At 35.0% G+C, this 19,557-nt stretch overlaps 1 long non-coding RNA gene across 1 annotated transcript in view; it reads left to right on the forward strand.

Moving 5' to 3' along the window:
• Nucleotides 1-15,652: 15,652 nt before the first annotated feature.
• LOC109277832 (uncharacterized) overlaps nucleotides 15,653-19,557 on the forward strand; it is a 39,870-nt gene continuing 35,965 nt past the window's right edge. Inside the window, exon 1 of the long non-coding RNA XR_002085340.2 lies at nucleotides 15,653-15,813. This is a non-coding gene — a long non-coding RNA (uncharacterized LOC109277832). The remainder of the gene's footprint in view (nucleotides 15,814-19,557) is intronic.

Raw genomic sequence — 19,557 nt, forward strand, 5'->3', positions numbered from 1 at the left:
GAAATCAAAGACAAAAATCTCCAAAATAACTGACAGACCTATAAATTTGATAATTGTTTTTACTATAAAACTGTTAGTAAGTGGTAGAATCAGAGGTCGGACCCAGATCTTCCAGGTTCAGGATTCTTCTCAATATATCACATGTTCATGCAAATGTTTCTGGAGGTCAGAAAACAAACATGGCCTTTTTGTTCATGGTGAGTAAAGGCGGAATCATTGGTTTTGCGAGAGGATTCTAATAAAAAAAATTGGAGAGTAATAGCACATACCGTGTGATGAGAGGGGAGAAAAACTTTCTTGCTCCTTATAGATGATCCTTGAGTATCTTGGAGAATTCAGGGTCAATGAATCATAGAATTTAGAACTAGAAGGGATCTGGAAGATTTTTCTAATTTGAACATACTGTTGCAGTCACAGAAGTTAACTAACTAGTCCCAAGGTCACCAGAGAATTAGTGTAAAAGTTTGGACTAGGCTTTGGATCTCCTGGTTGTTGTATGAATATTTTTGTACTTCTTTTTAGTCCTGTAACAAACCTGTTACTAGTGCTGGTAATGGGAAGCCATGTGGAAGATTTCATAGCTTTTGTGTCTTCCGTCACCCCTTCTCAGCTCCAGCTCTCCTGCTAGTTCCATCATTTCATGAAGATGATATAAATAGAAGCAGAGCAGCAGATAGTGAAGCCAACAGAAGCCAGAGAATACGCACTGGGGAACTGAGCATCGACCAGATTACGGAGGTCCTATTTCTTCTTCACAATAGAAATCGCCACCATCATGCAAGTTTTGGATTCCCTGGGGTTAGTGCATTCTGGTGCAAGCACCCCTCCCTGGGATACTGGGTAAAGGGTTGAATTTTATGAGAAGATAATGTGAAGCCATAGTTAAAATAAGAGATGACATTGAAGGAGGCTCCATGAATGCGATCAAAAGATTATTTTCAAATCCAGTAACAAAAAATTTTATTAATAATACTATTTTACCAGACTAGTTAGTATTTATTGATAACTTAGACATAGTACACTATCGCGTTTTATACATCTTATATCTTTTATTTCTCAAGTGCATTCAGTTTCAAGCCTGTGTGTTGCTAGAGTGATAGCAAAAAGAGATGAAAACGACAGCCCACAAGTAAGCTTCTGGAAGATTGACTTTTTTGTTGAATTTGCAGTTGTTTGACTTAACGCAGCAAACCATCTGCTTTCTTGGGCATCCTATGGGCACACATCTTGGCCAGGTCACTTCAGACCTCTCACTTTATATTTGATCTTGTAATGTAGAGCCTGCAAATGATTCTGAGGCTCACTTTTTCTCTTTAAGACACAACAGAACCACTTAAAACATGTCATTATTTTCTGTTTCTGTTCTTTTTCCATCCCACCTTAGGAATAATGAGTATAAACCAAGAAATCTTATTTTAGGCTTCCTAATTCTTAATCCAGTACTTTTGACATTAATGGTTGATATGGTCTAGATTTTATTGTAATTTTCATTTCATTTTTTAAAATTAAGTTCTTTATTTTAATTTTAGTATAGTTAACATACAGTGTTATATTAGTTTCAGATGTAATGATTCGACAATTCTATGCATTACTTAGTATGGAGATTCCTCAGAAAGTTAAAAATAGAACTGCCTTACAATCCAGTAATCACACTACTGGGTGTTTACCCAAAAAATATAAAAACAGTAATTTAAATGGATACATGCACCTCTACGTTTATTGCAGCATTACTTACAATAGCCAAATTATGTAAGCAGTCCAAGTTTCCATTGAAAGATGAATGGATAAAGAAGGTGTGGTGTACATATTGTCATTCCATTTTACTTTTTTTATAAGAGCATCAAGTTTCACTTTAAGGTATCAAAATAATTGCTTTTTCAAATATACCCTTAAGTCCGCCCCTTCCTTTTTTTTTTTTTATTTGACTATAGTTGACACATAATATTACATTAGGTTCAGGTGTGCAGATTAGTGATTTGACAAGTTTTTACATTATGCTGTGTTCACAACAAGTATGGATAGCTACCATCTGCCCCATTTTGTCACTACTATGATATGATTGACTGTATTTCTTACGCTTTGTTTTTTGTTTCCTTGACTTACTCATCCCATAACTGGAGGCCTGTATCTCCCTCTCCCCTTCACCCATTTTGCCCAACCTTCCTACCCTTTGATAACCATCAATTTGTTCTCTGTATTTATAACTGATTCTGCTTTTTATTTCTTTATTCACTTTGTAAAGATTCCATTTATGAGTAGAATCATTTGTTATATGTCTTTCTCAGTCTGACTTATTTCACTTAGCATGACACCGTTTAGGTCCAGCCATGGTGTCTCAAATGGCATGATCTCATCCTTTCTTATGGCTGTGTAATATTTTTTTAATTTTTTTTTAACGTTTATTTATTTTTGAGACAGAGACAGACAGAGCATGAATGGGGGAGGGGCAGAGAGAGAGGGAGACAGAATAGGAAGCAGGCTCCAGGCTCTGAGCAATCAGCGCAGAGCCCGATGTGGGGCTCGAACTCACGGACCGCGAGATCGTGACCCGGGCTGAAGTAGGACGCTTAACCGACTGAGCCACCCAGGCGCCCCATGGCTGTGTAATATTTGCGCGCGCGCGCACGTGTGTGTGTGTGTACGCGCATGCATGCACACCACATTTTCCCTATAGGTTTGTCTATTGATGGACATTTAGGTTACTTCCATGTTTTGGCTATTGTAAACAATGCTACAATAAAGATAAGGTTGCATATATCTTTTTAAGTTAGTGTTTTCATTTTCCCTGGGTAAATACCCAATAGTGGAATTATTGGATTGTATGGTATTTCTATTTTTAATTTTTGAGGAACCTCCAGACTCTTCTCCACAGTGGCTAAACCGATTTACATTACTACCAACAATACATGAGGGTTCTCTTTTCTCCACATCCTCACCAACAGTTGCTGTTTCTTGTCTTCTTGATTTTAGTCATTCTAATAGGTGTGAGGTGACATCTCATCATGGTTTTGATTTGCATTTCCCTGGTGATGAGTGATGTTGAGCATCTTTTCATGTCTGTTGGCCATATATATGCCTTCTTTGGAAAAATGTCTGTTCAGATCCTCTGCCTATTTTTTACTTGGATTATTTGGGTGTTTTTTTGCTATTAAGTTGTATGAGTTCTTTATATATTTTGAATATTAACCCCTTATCAGATGTATCATTTGAAAATATCTTCTTCCATACAGTAGGTTGTCTTTTTTTTTTTTTCAGTAGACTCCATGCCTCATGTAGTTCAAACTCATGACCCTGAGATCAAGAGTCCCATGCTCTACCAGCTGGGCCAGCCAGGCATCCTCAGTAGGTTGTCTTTTTGTTTTCTTGATGGTTTCTCTTGCCGTGCAAAATCTTTTTATTTTTTTGTGTAGTCCCAATAGTTTATTTTTACCTTTGTTTCCTTTGTTTTAGAAGACGTATCTAGAAACAGTTGCTATGGCTGATGTCAGAAATTACTGCCTGGTGTCCTCTTTTAGAATTTTTTATGGTTTCAGGTCTCATGTTTAAGTCTTTAATCTACTTTGAGTTAATTTTTATATATGGTGTAAGAAAATAGTCCAGTTTCATTATTTTACATATAACTATCCAGTTTTACCAGCACCATTGGTTGAAAAGACTGTGTTTTCCTTATTGTATATTTTTGCCTCCTTTGTCATAGGTTAATTAATCATATAAATGTGGATTTATTTAGGGGGGTCTCTATTCTGTTCTTAATAAAATAGAATTAAGTTCTCTTCCTAATCTGTTGATCTATCAGCTACAAATGTTAACTCCCAAGTATATATAGTTTGTTTCCTCTGGAGAAAAGAGTTTTATGAAGTTGATAACCACTGTGTAAAGTATATTACCAACCTGTCAGTATGTCTGTGTGCTATGTCTAGTATCCTGGGTGTTAGAGAATGCCAGTGTTCCATCTATCAAAGTCATTATAGATAGAGATTACCTGTGATATGCCAGGGCCTGGGGATTCAGTACTGAATACAACAGATGATCCTACCCTCATGGAGGTGACATTTAAGTGGGAGGATAAACATTATGATTTTATAGACATGGATCTCATTCTTCTTAGTCCTCTACCTACTTCATCTTTCTCTTTGATAATATGATCATTTATATTCTCCATGAAATATTTTCCAAAGACTCCAGAAATATTATTGGTAGGATTCATTAGGAGTATATACATTTGTAATTTTGTATTGCCATCTACTTTTTTATGTGCAAATGCCTTTTCTCCATGGCTAGATCTGATCATGTTTCTACTCACTAAACCTCTGAAACCAAATATGTGGTGTTTTCCTTCCATCCAATAACCAATTCTCTAATTTTCTCTATATGACTTGAATATCCTACAGTTCAATCCAGTTCTGTCACTAACTACTCGGAGTTGGCACATATCTTATAAGTCAAGGGCTCAGGCCCACAAGATTATCCCATTTCAGATGCCCATGGTAAGTCTCAGGTTTCCTTCTGTACTGCTGACCAACCAGTTATAAATTCAGGTTATAAACTCCCTCTTCAGGTTTGATAATTTGCTAGAAGGGCTCACAGAACACAGGAAAAAAAAATACCCTCATTAGTTTATTACATAAGCTAGAACTCAGCAACAACCAAATGGGATATATAGGGCAAGGTATAGGAGAAAAGATATACAACTTCCATGTCCTCTCCTTGTATACCACCCTCCTAGCACTTTAATGTGTTCATCAACCTGGAAGCTTTTTGAACCCCATTGTTTACACGTATTTAAAGGTTTACAGGTTTTTTAAAGGTTCCATTATGTAGGTGTGATTGGCTAAATCATTGGCCATAGGTGATGAACTCAATCTCTAGGTCCATGGGTGGGACTGAAAGTTTCAGGTCTCTAATCACATGCTTGATATTTCTGGCAACCAACCCCCATCCTGAAGCTGTGTAGGAACATACACAGAGTCACCTTCTTAGGATAAACTCAGATGTACTTGAAAGGAGATTTTTTTTTATGAATTACAAAAAATATTCCTGTTATCCCTATCACTCAGGATGTTCCAAAGGTTTTAGAAAATATGTATCAGCAACTGGGGACAAAGACCAAATATGTATTTCTTATCACACTAGAGTCCTAAGTTTGTAAAGTCAAGGATCACTGCACTTTTTTATTAAATTTTATTTTGCAAACATTTACATACACAGAAAAAAGTATAAAGGAAGATAAAGCGAATGCATGTAGCCACCACACAGCTTAGCAAGTGAAATATTATCTGTATATTTGAAGTCCTCTGTGTTTTTCTCTCTGATCATGTCCTACTTCTTTTTTGCCTCTTCAAGAAGCCACTGTAAGGTAAGCTGTTTACCTTACAGTGCGCTTCCAACACATCAACTACATATGCCCCTAGGCAATATGTAATAATATTTTCTTGTGTGTTTTAAGAGCTTATATAACTAATCTCATACCAATGTGTTCTTTGTTGACTTGCCTTTTTCTCTTAATATTTATGTTCATGAAAATCCTTCACACTGATAGGTATAGCTGTATTTTATTCCTTCACACTGGTAGGTATAGCTGTATTTTATTGTTTGAACACACCACAATTTATTCATTCCTTTATTTGTGGATATTTAGTTTTTTTCTAATTTTCTACTCTTTTAAGTCCTTATACCCCATAATTTATTATAGATGAAAGGTAATCAGTAAATACACTATATAATTTTTATTTCAAATTATAAGTTATCATTATATTACCATCTCATATGGAAAGCTGTTCGTCTCATTTAGCTAACTGTGTTTTTCAGTTTCAATGTCTTTCATAGTGAGGTGTTATAACCCCAAACTCAGTGACCTTCCCCTGTATTTTCCAGTGGTCAAATTTCAGGCTCAAATCATAAACAGAAAGAGTGAGAGCTAGCGTTGAGGTGAATTTTTTCAGAGCTTTATAGTAAATTAAAGGTCCAAAGAGAATTTGATTAAGAATTTAATGATAGTACTTAACTTGCGGTGAAACATGGCTACTGAATGCCATTTCTCAGCACACAAACACTGCTATTTTGCAGTCTGTCTGCATTACCTTCTAGACAGGATTTAACTTGTATTTATATTTGAGTTATTTATAAATAAATCACAACTTGCATGGCTCATTTTCTATAAGGAACACTTCCAGAATTGCTTTAAAGACAGCAATTGGCTTGTGGCTGTTATTACTCAGTGCTCCAGAAGACAGGCCCCCTGTGGATGCTGAAGGGCAAAGAACACTTGCTGCCACTCTGCTGTGCTCTACATGGGTGTATGCTTTGCTTTTCTGGCATGGCTTGATTTAACCTACTGGGAAATCCACCCAATTGGCTTAGATCTGTTAGAGTCTCTCAATACTGAGTACAGACTGTGCGGAGAATACAAATGTGCCAATAAAAAAAATAGCTTCACCGATGACTAGCTTCCCCCCTTCCCCATATTTCTGAGTTGTGCTGCAAATCAAATAGACAAATGTAGAAATTCAAATGTCTGTGTGACTTTTTGTTGTTTGGCATTTATCTCAGCGAATGAGGAGATGATGTCATATCACAAGAGAGGTGTGATGATAAGTGTGAGGACAAGTCATTCCTTAACAAGGGAAGATTAATGTGCTGTTCTAAAATGGAACTATTACATGTGCTGTTTACTCAAAAGGAGTATGAAAAGTGAACAAATGGAGCTGTCAGACAAAGTGCTGATGACATACAAAATATTGAAATAAACAGCTGATGATGCATGAAGCATTGAAAAACATGTTGATACCCCTGTTGGCTCCATTGCTCATTTATTTCCATGTGATTGTCCTCTTCGGAATGTGATATAGCTTTTGCTCTGTTAACAGTCTTCCAGGTTGGGTCTTCAGAGTGACAAGGAGTCAAGGAGTTGGGGAATTTTCCATTGACTATAAATTAAGAGAGATAACAAATTAAAAGAACTCAAAAAAGGGAAAGCGGTTTTCATGGTTCACAAGAAATTATTTTTGACTGAAAATTAATTAAATCAGTCATCATGATTATGGAAATGGCTAGCTACTCAGAAATCTGTTCCGTTTTCTATACACACACCATGAACACATCGCTCAGCATTCTTTGCAGTTGAGTTAGGGCCATGCGCCTAGTTTAGACAAAGATGATGTGCATGTAAGTATTGAAAGTCAACTCCAGACTTAGCTGTGAGATCCTTCATTTGTTTGCTCTGTCTGGAAGTGAAAGACTCCAAAATGGCAAAACCACATAACGGAAGGAACTCAGATCCATGAGTCCTCGCCTGAAGAAGAGACAGCCATGAAAGCTGCTGAATGCATAAGAACTTTCTATGCTCAAGAAATAAAACTTTATATTGTCAACAATAAAATGTGAGTGTTTGTTCAAGCAACTAGCATTTCTATCACAATATTGTAAGCAAATAAGTTTCATTAAAATTACATTTTTTGTTTTAGATAAGTTATATGATCTACTAGGTTTTAGATTTCTTTAGTTAATAGAACTTTAATTGGATATTCCTACAACTGAATCGAAACAATGCAGTTTAAGAGGAACAGACAATGGATTTCACTTACAAAAAGGAGACTTTATCACTCACTTGAGTTTTGATTTCTGTTTCTCAGAAATCCTATAGTTTCTTATCATTCAGATCAATCCTTTGTAAATAATTTTTTGTAGTTTCTAGATCACTTTGGCCTCTAAAATACAATAAATCATTAGAAATGAATGATAGTTTTAAAACTTTATGACAGTTATAGGAAGAAATCATAAGATTTAAAATGGGCCAAAAAGATTGTTTAAGCACATCCTTCTGGGTTATTCCATTCTATGGTTCCATGGATTCTCTATGCCTTTTGTTGTCTTTGAGCTACTTTATAACTCTTTCGGTTGCAGAAAACTAATAGCAATGCAAATGATTCTTGTCCATAGACATATAAAAGAATTTTGCATAGTGAAAAGACGATTGCTCTCCCTGGTGCATGACATCGATCCCTCCCACAGAATAAGTCAGTTTTGTATCTATTTATAACTGTATTTCAGTATTATTGTCTTCATATGTGTGGTTCTTTGCTTAATCTTTTGATCCATTTATAGTATCCTATGGATTGCCTCATTAATTGATGGATTAAATAAAATCTTTGATGTGTTCATTTTATATTTGTATGGGAGTCATGAATATGTCCTCTTTTTAAAATCACCCTTTAACAGTTTTGGAGGTCCCGCCAAGATGCCCAGGGAATTCATCTGCCATAGTCTGGTAATATCATTGCCTAAGCCCAAAACCTCTTGCTCAACTCCCAGTGGTTGAATCCCAAGTGGCAATAGAACTATAATTCATTCTCTTTTTCTGGAAAAATTTTTTTCCTTTCCAGTGATTTTGTATTTTGTTTTTGTTTCTGGATTGAACATGGCTGACGTGAGTTATGAACCACTGGTGGTAGCAGTTACTGGAAATTTGGTTTAACGGTCTGTTTTTGATCTCTGTAGTTGAGTGAGAGAGAGAGAATCTGGCTTGTTGTTCTTTGTATTTGTTGATTTGTTTATTTTTCAGCTTAAATTACTGCAGAATTTTGTGCACTGAGGAGAAGTATAATTTTAATATCTGGACTATTAAGGTTTTGTTTCTCTCTTTACAGCTGACTTGTAGCTAAAGTTTTAAATCTGAAACTAAGCACTTTATGAGCCTGTATGTCTATATTTCTTTGATTCAGAAAGGTTTTTACTTCTTGCTTTGGTGTAAAATATCTTCCTAGAGGATATTTAATAAATTAGATTGTGAAGTCTCTCAAAGGAGTTTTGCTCTGATTAAATTATCAGCACAAAAATTGAGCACTACTAAAATTTTAGAAAAATAATAAATTTTAAACTTCTAATACTTTAAATGTACTTGACTTTAAAAATTCTTATAGAAACTGAAAAGAAATTCTTACAGAAACTAGCTTAGAAATATTTTAAGAATTCAGGTTTATGTAATAAAGGTTAATCTTTTGTAAGTGAGACTAGATCAATAATTTTGGCTTAATAAAAAGAGCTATGTCTTCTCTGAGTTATCAATGTTAAGTAAAATATAAGCATGTTTGTCTTTTAGGTTTGTGTTTTCTATGCTTATACAGGTTTACTGATCAAATAAAACAGCATTACTATCATATAAAGTTTAAGATTATGAAACAAGTAAATTTGTATTCACCAGGAGTAATGTTTGTGACAAAAGTTTATTTTGACAGTAATTATGTTTTATAGTATGTCTGCTTGAAGAAAATTTCCAATATCTGTAGTTAACTTATCTTGAATTGATATTAAATTGATGGTTAATCATTGGAGACCTCGAAAATTTCTAAGTAATACAGGTGCTGGTTACTAACCATATTTAAGTTCATATACTTTATTCTCATTTGTATGTGCTATTGAGAAGTCACTGGTGCGTTAAGGCATGTGTTTACTTTTGCCACTTTGAGAAAGTATCTAAAATACTTGTGTGACATTAGAAAGTTGTGTGATGTGTGTCCATGTGCTTTACTTATCCACGAAAATGTTTGCATATGACAGACAGTTATTAATGAGCCACCTCCCACCCCAGTTTTCTCTGTGATTATTTATTGAAGAGGTTAATTAATATGAGTGATTGAAACTACACTGGGAACGATAACAGAGAAATGCAACTGTTTGTACTTTAGAGGAAAAGAGTGTTTTTGTTTTAAAGTAGCAGTTTTCAGGGTTTGTTTGTTTGTTTGTTTGTTTTTCAGTCCCTGAACCCATTTCACCCTTATACTCTTGAGATTCATTGAAGATCCCAAGGAGTTTCAGCTTATGTGAATTATAAATAACAATCTTAACCATGTGAGGAATTGAAACAGAAATTAAAAAAAAATGCTTATTGATCCATGTTAAGGTCACAAAGATGAACGCATTGTATATGAACGTAAATAGTATCTACTATGAAACAAGTTATTACCTCACAAACTTTCTGAGATATGTCCAAGTTAAAACATGAGTTTGCTCCATAATATGAACAAACATAAAGGTTGAAATTTGAAAAGTGAATTTTTTTTGGATTTGGTTTGTAATATTGCATCTTAAAAAAGCTATGAGGGGCACCTGGGTTGCTCAGTTGGTTAAGCATCCAATTTTGGCTCAGGTCATGATCTCACAGTCCGTGGGCTCCAGCCCCGCATCAGGCTCCGTGCTGACAGCTCAGAACCTGGAGCCTGATTTGGATTCTGTGTCTCCCTCTGTCTCTGGCCCTCCCCAGCTTGCACTCTGTCTCTGTCTCAGTCTCTCTCTCTCTCTCTCTCTCAAAAATAAATAAATATTATTTTTTTTTTTAAAAAGCTATGAAATAGGGGCGCCTGGGTGGCACAGTTGGTTGAGCTTCTGACTTCGGCTCAGGTCACGATCTCCCGGTCGAGGAGATCGAGCCCTGCGTCTGACTCTGTGCTGACAGCTTGGAGCCTGGAACCTGCTTCAGATTCTGTGTCTCCCTCTCTCTCTGCCCCTTCCCCACTGATGCTCTGTCTCTCTCTGTCTCAAAAGTAAATATAACCATTAAAAAAAGTTTTTTTAAGCTACGAAATATGTTGTAGTGTTAGCAGAGCCTACTCAGTGAGTTTGCTTCCTTGGTTTACTGATTGTCTTCACCTACAATATGAAAGGTTATTCTTAAACTTTTTTAAGTTTATTTATTTTGAGAGAGAGAGTGAGTATGAGCGAGGGAGGGGAAAAGAGAGAGGGAGAGAGAGAATCCCAAGCAGGTTCTGTCAGGTAAGATCCTGATGCGGGGTTGGGTCTCATGCACCGTGAGATCATGACCTGAGCCGAAACCAAGAGCTAGACACTTCATGAGCTGGGGGACCCAGGCACCCCGAAATGTTATTCTTTACCTTCTGTGTAGTCTATATAGATTAGCAGAGAATCTGTATTTTACCAAAATAATTTTCTGTGCTTTTCATTGACTTATTTGACTTACTTTCAAGGACATATTTCTTTATTATGCAAAATGAAAAAAGAATGAACAAAGGTTCCTCACTTACGAAAGAGCTAAGGTTTCTAGAAGCATCCTACTTTCCATGTTTATTTTTAAATGTTTTATTGTTCCTGTACTTAAACAGGTAACCAAGAGAGTGCCCCAGATTTCCTCCTAAACATTTCACCTTCCAAAATCAGGTCCTAAATGTAGAAAAAATAAAATAAAATTTTCAGCATATCTTGTACTCCCAAACTATCTTTGGGATTTCCCAGAGGGTTCCTGAAAAATCACAAAGATTTGTTCTTTTGCTTATAAAAAAAAGATGCTAGAGCTATTTAGATCTTTTTGCTACCCTGTTATAAGAGTTGTGGAGCAAAAGCTGTCAAATTAGAAGAGACATTCAGTCTTCCCTAGGTTAAGTTTGCAAATATTTCAGAAATCATATGCTTCATTTGAAGTCCCTTGTCTGTCAGTGTTTTGCTTTCCATAATATATTTTAACCTCTCATGAAACTCTGATCAAATTTCTTATGAAATAGTCTGTCAGATTTTGTATAATTATCAGAGTCCTAGACTGTTTTATGTGATAATGTGAAGCACCAACTATAGCATTATCTGTCACTTTTCAGTTTTTACTTTGCCACAGCTTTACTTTTTTCATTTGAGTCTGTTGAAAAAGACAGTTGTCCCAGGGTTTCTTATGCCCTTGTGTGTCTTGCTGGGAATGCAAAAATTTCAAGGCCCTGACTGCTCTTTCACCCTGCCACTTCTCAGGGCCGTGTTCTCATGATTAACTTTAGGAAAGAAGTAATATTTCTTTCTGAGACAAAAATTAAGGCTTGCTTACTGCTTTCTATAGAAGCAATGGATTTCCCCAAACTCAGTGTTCTTCAGATCGTAACATAAACTCTCTGCCTGCACAGCATCCATCTGGGCTTTCTCTGTCACCCCAGTGGGACCTGGGGACAAGGGAAACTAATGCAATTTTATGTTCATATGCTTGTTGTGATATGAGGAATAAAGTCCTTTGTCTCTGACCAAAGAGTCTCATATCTTCTGTCAGAATCCATAAGAAGGTAACAGGATATCTCAGTAGCTTTCAGGTAGGGTGAAATCAAATCCCACACTGAACAAAAGCTAGCATCTTCTAGGCCAGTGGTTCTCAAGTGGAGATGAACATCACACTTAGCCAAGAAATTTTACACATGTTTAGACCCTACTACCGACTTGCTGAATCTCTCTTCTTGATATTCTTGCTATATTCTTCATATATGAAATATTATTTCTCAGAAATATTGTTACTATATCTTTTTTTCCCTTAAAACTATTCTATTTGTTTATATCAGATATAGCATTTAATGACATCTTTGAAAACAGACTTAATCATTACTCTTAGAGACTTATTTTTTGGAAGACTTTGTCATCTTTGGTTTTGATGTCATAGAAATAGTCATACTGCTGTTAATTGCATTATTCCTATCAGAAACCTCATCCAATTTTCACATTTGAAAATTGTAATAAATTAACCCCAGTAATTAGTTCTCTGTCATCTACAGATAGTATTTGTTTTACTCTGACGCTTGCTTGTATGGAGGCTCAGCTGTAAGCTACAGGAAAAAGTTTGTGTCTTCAACAAAGGAGAGTTTCAGAGCCTCAAGAAAAAGGACTGTACTTCAAACTGTTGATGTATCTGGGCCGATCTTACATTGCTCAGAGTAAGGGTCAGCAAATTATGGCCTGCTGGACAAATATACCCATTGTCTGTTTCTGTAAATAAAATTCTATCGAAACATGGTCACATACACTTATTTATGTGTATTGTCTCTGGCTAATTTTTTTGCTACGATGATGGAATTGAATAGTTGTAATAGAGAACATCTGGCTTGCAGACCTTAAAATATTTACTATCTGAGATTTTACAGAAAAAGTTTGCTCTCAGACTATACCTGTAGATGGGTCTAGATTTTCATGATTGCTTTTCATTGAAAGTAGATGGCTTAATGACACTGGTAATGTAAGATCAAGGAGATCAAGAATTAATTAAATAGGTCTGAATGAATTGATGATGAAATTTTTATGACAGTAAATTTTTGTAATATTGTATTTTTCTGTTTTCTGGATAGATGAGGGAGTCCTATCTTTTTAAAAGCTATTTATGCCCCACAGTAATTTAGTAAATGCTGCTTTTGTAAACTAAAATGAAAAATTGTAAGTAATAGCTGATTCTCTCAGACTTTCTGGAATTCCAAAGCTCTTAGTCTTTACTTTTGGTGATAATATAGTTATGTGTATAGGTTCAGTAAAAATCTGTCCTTCATTTTCCACGATTATAATTGGACAAAACAATTATACAACCAATGCCTTGCTTGAAATGTCACTTTTGAAAATAATACACTTTTAATCAAATATGACAAGTCACCTTTAAAGAACTAAAGTTGATTTTACATATGGAGCCAATGGCTAGAATGCATCCTCAGGAATATTGACTCTCAGAATTCCAGTCCTACAGGTAGTAAGATGGTCACTTCCTTGAAGCATGGGTTCTGAAAAATTTGGGGACCCTTAGAACAGAGGAATCCATTTAAATTTACAAGGTACTGGAGATGAAATCTGAAGTATTTTCTTGGGTTTGATTTTCCAGTCTTAGAAGAACAAATGAGATGTTCATAAAGGTCAGATCAGAGATTCCGTATGAAAACTTTCAGATAGAAGTTAAGTTTAAAGCCTTGGTGGTTGCTTGATATTGTACAGTTCTAGGTTGGCAAAATAAGCTCAAAGAGATTTATTAACACTCTTGTTGCGCCTGTGTAAATAATCAGGCCAAACATAATGGGATCACCATTTTTTTGTGATGAAGGATAATCCTTCTTTGAGATAATTATGATCTTAAAACAGAGGGTGACTAGAGACTATATTAATGTCTTGCTGCTGCTGTAAAAAATGTATCATGAATTTAGTGACAACATATTTATTATCACATTATATAGTTATGAGGTCAGAAGTCAGAAATGGATCCCAGTAGGCTAAGATGAAAATGTAAACAAGCCTGCATTTCCACTGAGGCCCTAGGGAATAATCTGTTTCCTTGTCTTTTTCTTTTTTTTTTCCCCGGAGGCTGCCTGGGCTCCTTGGCTCATGGCCTCTTTCCTCCATTTTCAAAGCCAGCAGTTATACCAGCTCAACCTCTGCTTCTATCATCACCTCTTCTCTGATTCCAATCCTCCTAACCCTGTCTTTTCTTATAAAGATCCTTGTGATTACATTGGGCCTGTCTGGATAATCCAGGATAATCTTCCAGCCTCAGGATCCTCAATGTAAACACATCTGTATGATCTCTTTGACCATGTACAAGTAGCATATTCATTGGCTCTGGGGATTAGGACATGGACATTTAGGGGCCATTATTCTGTCTACCATAATGTGACAAGTCCAAAATGGGCTGGAAAGATTACCGAGTATCTTCATTGAAAACTAAGTGTTGCCTGGTTATTTGATTTTATGGCATTTCTGCAGCATTCATTGCCTTTAAGCTTTGGAACAACTCTGTAAATTGCAGGTAACTGATACAAAGCAGAGGATTCTTGAATATAGACATCTAAGTGCATTTTATCCCATGGAAATACAATGGATTTCCCAGCAGTACCACAACGATCTTCATGGAATAAGCCAATTTTGTAAATTCATTTCACCATTACCACTTATAAAGGTTTGGTTCTTTGAAATCCCCTTTGAACTAATTATAACATCTTTTTGGTTTCCTCATTAAATAATAAATTACAGTCTTTGACATATATTCATTTTATAGTCTATGAAAGTTGTGATTATACTCTCTCTTAACATCTAGCATTTAACATGGAGATTCACAATCATATACAAAAATAGATAGGATAGGAAAAAAAAAGTTTCATCACTCAACCCCAATAATATCAAGCTAAAGTCAGTCCTGTTCTTTCTACACTTTCTTCCATTTTCCTCTGTCCTGTTATTCTGAAGTGAATTCCAGAGACCATATTATCTTATCCATAAGTATTTATTATGTCCCTTTAATTATAAGGAATCATTTAACATAACCACAATACTAAAATCTCACCTAAAATTAATAATTTCTTAATATAATCAAAATGTCCAGTGTTAAAATTTCTAAATGACATTTATCTGTTGTTGTTATTGTTGCTGTAATTTAAAAATCCAAGACAGGGGCGCCTGGGTGGCTCAGTCGGTTAAGCATCTGACTTCAGCTCAAGGCATGATCTCACAGTCTGTAGTTCGAGCCCCATGTCAGGCTCTCTGCTGACAGCTTGGAGGCTGGGGCCTGCTTCAGATTCTGTGTCTCCCTCTCTCTCTGCCCCTCCCCCACTTGTGCTTGCTCTCTCTCTCTCTCAAAAGTAAATTAAAAAATAAAATAAATACAAAAAAATAAAATAAAAATAAATAAATAAAAACCTAGGACACAAATAAGATTCACACTTTGAGATGTTTCAATATATATATATGTTAAGTCTCTCTTTTTTGAAACTATTTTATTGATATGTATTCTCTGTGCAATAAATCGCACCTACTGTAAGTGTACAATTTGATGAGTTGTCTCAATATCTTTTATTTATTTTTATTTATTTATTTTTTAACATTTATTTATTTTTGAGACAGAGACAGATCATGAACGGAGGAGGGTCAGAGAGACAGAGAGGGAGACAAAGAATCTGAAACAGGCTCCAGGCTCCGACCTGTCAGCACAGAGCCCCACTCGGGGCTCGAACTCACAGACCGTGAGATCATGACCTGAGCCAAAGTCGGAGGTTCAACCGACTGAGCCACCCAGGTGCCCCTCAATATCTTTTAAATGTATGATCTCCTTCCATATCTTTTTGTTCTTATGGTTTATTTGTTTAAAATAAATTTTCCTATAGAGTTTTCCAGAGTATGTATCTGCCTGATTGTTACCCTGTGCTACAATTTAATACATTCCTTGGTCTTCTGCACATCCTGTAATTGGAGGTCAGTGTCTTGTTCCATTAGTTTGTTAGAATTTGAAAAATTGTGAAATTCTACTTTATTATTCATTTCTAATTTATTAGCTAGAATATTTCTATACAGAGAAATATCTCCTGGTCTTTTATTTGATTATCCAGTGGTATAGTTCCTGTAGGAGAGGCGATAAATAATCCTTCCTCTTTATTTACTATTTTCCAAAACATATCAATAGATGCCAAAAATCTATCTGGTAAAATTTAATACTTGATTTAATTAATGAATTAGAAGTAAATAATTAAAAATACAAGAACAAAAATACTTCTAAAATATTAGAAATAGAAATATGCTTTAAAGAATATGTATCTCAAACAGAGAGCTAACAAAACACTTGGTGCAAATATGCAAGTATAGATGAATTTTCTTACTGCATGTAATAGGCAACTTTCTCCAGGTTAAAAAAAAAAAAGGAAAGACAAGAAAAAATAAATCAAGTAAGCAGGAAAGAATGTTCACCATTATTATTGTTTTTAAATTCCTGGTCAACACAGTATGAAGTAAAACTGAAAACACATCATCATTCATGTAATGGTATAAATATAACCCTTCAAGATTAAGTTTTAAAAAATGTATTGTGAATATGGGGATGTAGGTGGCTTGGTCAGTCAAGCATTTGACTCTTGATTTCAGCTCAGGTTATGATCTCATGGTTTGTGGGATTGAGCCCCATGTGGGGCTCTGCGCTGATGGTGTGGAGCTTGCTTAGGATTCTCTCTCTCCTTCCCTCTGCCCCTCCCCTGCTCACTCTCTCTAAATAAATAAATACATACATACAACATATATACATACATACCATATATACATATATATATATATATATATATATATATTTATATGTTGTGAATAAGTTTAAGTGACATTTATATAAAATCAATGGCTTTTCTACTTATCAGTCGTGAAATATGTAACACAGCTACATGAAAATAGATTGAAAATAGATTTTGCGTATAGTAGCATGAAAAGTGTTACATATCTACTAATGACTTCAATAAGATACATAAAGAAAACCACCAGATTTACCAGGGAATATAAAAATAAGACTTTATAAATAGTTACACTGCAAAGATACAAATGCTATATGTGTTTAATATAATAGGTATAAATAGCTCAGTGGCCTTTTTTTTTTTTTAACAGACTAAACCATTATAAAGTTATATGGAAGAAATAACTTATAATGATTTAAGAAAACAACAGAGAATTACTTAGTAGATATTGAAATTAATTATAATGGGGCATATATTATAATAGAAAGGTACTACCATGAAGGGTGGGCAGATAGATTAATAGAAAAGGCTAAATGGGCAAACAGATCACTACATATACTAAATTTAATATTGATGAAGATGGCATCACACATTAAGATGAGAGGAGAGAGAGATTTTGAAAAAGAGATAGGGAGAAATTGACTAAATTTTTGAGGGGAAAATAAAAACATTGTAGATCTTTCCTCATACTATAGGGCAAAGTAAATTCAGACGTTTAAATATTTAAATGTAAAATGAAAACCAGAAAAGTTTGTGAAGGAATGGGAAAAAATCCAGATTTAATCATAAAAGATGTACTTTTGGACATTAAACAATTTTATAATCACATTTTTGCAACATGCTAACAAAGGGTTATAAGCTCAACTTATAAAATTAATTAGAAAAATCCAGTAAGGGGTGCCTGGGTGGCTCAGTTAGTTGAGCATCTGACTCTTGATCTTGGCTCAGGTGGTGATCTTGTAGTTCATGGGATTTGAACTACATCAGAGTAGTTTGAACTACTCATCAGAGTCCTGCATTGGGCTCTGCCCTGACAGCATGAAGTCTGCTTGAAATTTTCTCTCTCCTCTCTCTCTGCCCCTTCCCCACTCACGTGCATGCACTCTCTCTTTCTCAAATAAATAAATGAACATTAAAGAAGAAAAATACATTAAGAATTATAGTAGACAAATGACAAAGTTTATGAACATTTTTCAGAGAAAGAAATACAAATTGTTAGCTAGTATACTTAAAAGTTTATCCAATTAAAAACTATAGAAAAAAGGCTACCAAATTAAGAAAACTGTTTTAAAAATAATAATACTCTATGTTGGCAATAGTATGGTAGAATTTATATTATTATTAAATAAATTATTATTATTATAAATTAAAGTTTGTTCTGTTTTGTTTTTACATCATTTGGCATCTTTATCAAGAGCCTTAGAAATGTTCACATACGTACATTCTTTGACTCGGAAATTTCACTTCAGGGAATCTAAAGATAAATGAAGAGCAAAGTAGAGAAACAAAGAAAATTTCCAGATTAGGGAATAGTTACATAAAGTATTATTATGTTACCATAGAATATTACCTCCTACCAGCTTGTGTGCTTCTCTTCCCAACTCTGCATTCAGTGATATCATTTTGACAGCTTTAAATTGACTGCAAAGAGAGTCTTTATTTCATGTAAATTAGAGAATGCTAATATGAATTAGGCTTTTCCCCCCCTCCTTTAGAGCTCTAGTTGTTAACTATTTACCAGCATGTTACTGATTACAACTGCCCTCACCCTTTAGAATAATAGTATAATTTTCTTGTTTTACTAATAGGTATATAAATAACTTGTCCAAATTTGTACAATGAATTAGTGGTAAAATTAGCATCTTGTTCTCCAAAAGTTCTCCAAGAACTTTTCAATTTTAATACGTTGCCAAGGAAAATTATGTTACCTGTTTTCAATCTCCAAACTGAAATAACACTCTTGACTTGCATACCAAGTTCTAGATGAAGCTTCGGGTGCAATGATGCCTATCTGATAATTCTGTCAGTATTTACTATCAAGTAAAGCACAAATTAATCACGAGTGTTTATTTATACTTGGAAATCTTGCTTTAGATTGGCCTTGGCACAAAGCATCCATATTACTGTGTCTCCTGTAGGTATCCAGAAAAATGCCCTAAGAGACAGTCTAGCATATCACACTTGCAAGCATTCTAACAGTAAATCACAACTAGATTTGTAGAATATCTTTGTGATCAAAATACATAAAGTTCCATTCTCTTAGAATCTCCACATTTGTAGTTCTTAATACACTGACACACTACAAATGAGACCCAGAATTTCCATCTATCCATTCATCCAACAAAAATTTGTTGAGGGCCTATGCTGTTCCTGGCCTAGAGCTTGAATGATTGATTAATCCCTGCCAGAGCCCCCTTTTCTCACTACGTTTCCCTGATGACTTCTCATGGCTGTTGACTCCATCTTTTAAGGAGCTGCTTTCAGGGAGCTCCATCTTTTAGGGAGATTTTAGTTTGAAAAAAAATCTTTCCTTCTTATCATGATTGTGATCACCTACAATCTCTTTAGATACTACCAAGGATTTATTTTTCTTTCCAATCCTTCTGTTATTCTCAGTCATAATCTTAGTCAAGAGGGAAATTGAGTTTTGGGCTCCACTTCAAGGTTTCATAATTTGGAGACTTACCTTCTATCATGTTTCACCATTTTAAAAACCGAACTGTGCATTAAAGTTACTTTTGTTAATTGTGTTGTTCCTAAATCTCACTCTCTCAAGCCTTCCCACAGTTCTGAT

The sequence above is a fragment of the Panthera pardus genome, unplaced genomic scaffold, assembly GCF_024362965.1.
Source record: "Panthera pardus isolate Hobbes unplaced genomic scaffold, ASM2436296v1 HiC_scaffold_16, whole genome shotgun sequence".
Lineage (NCBI taxonomy): Eukaryota > Metazoa > Chordata > Mammalia > Carnivora > Felidae > Panthera > Panthera pardus.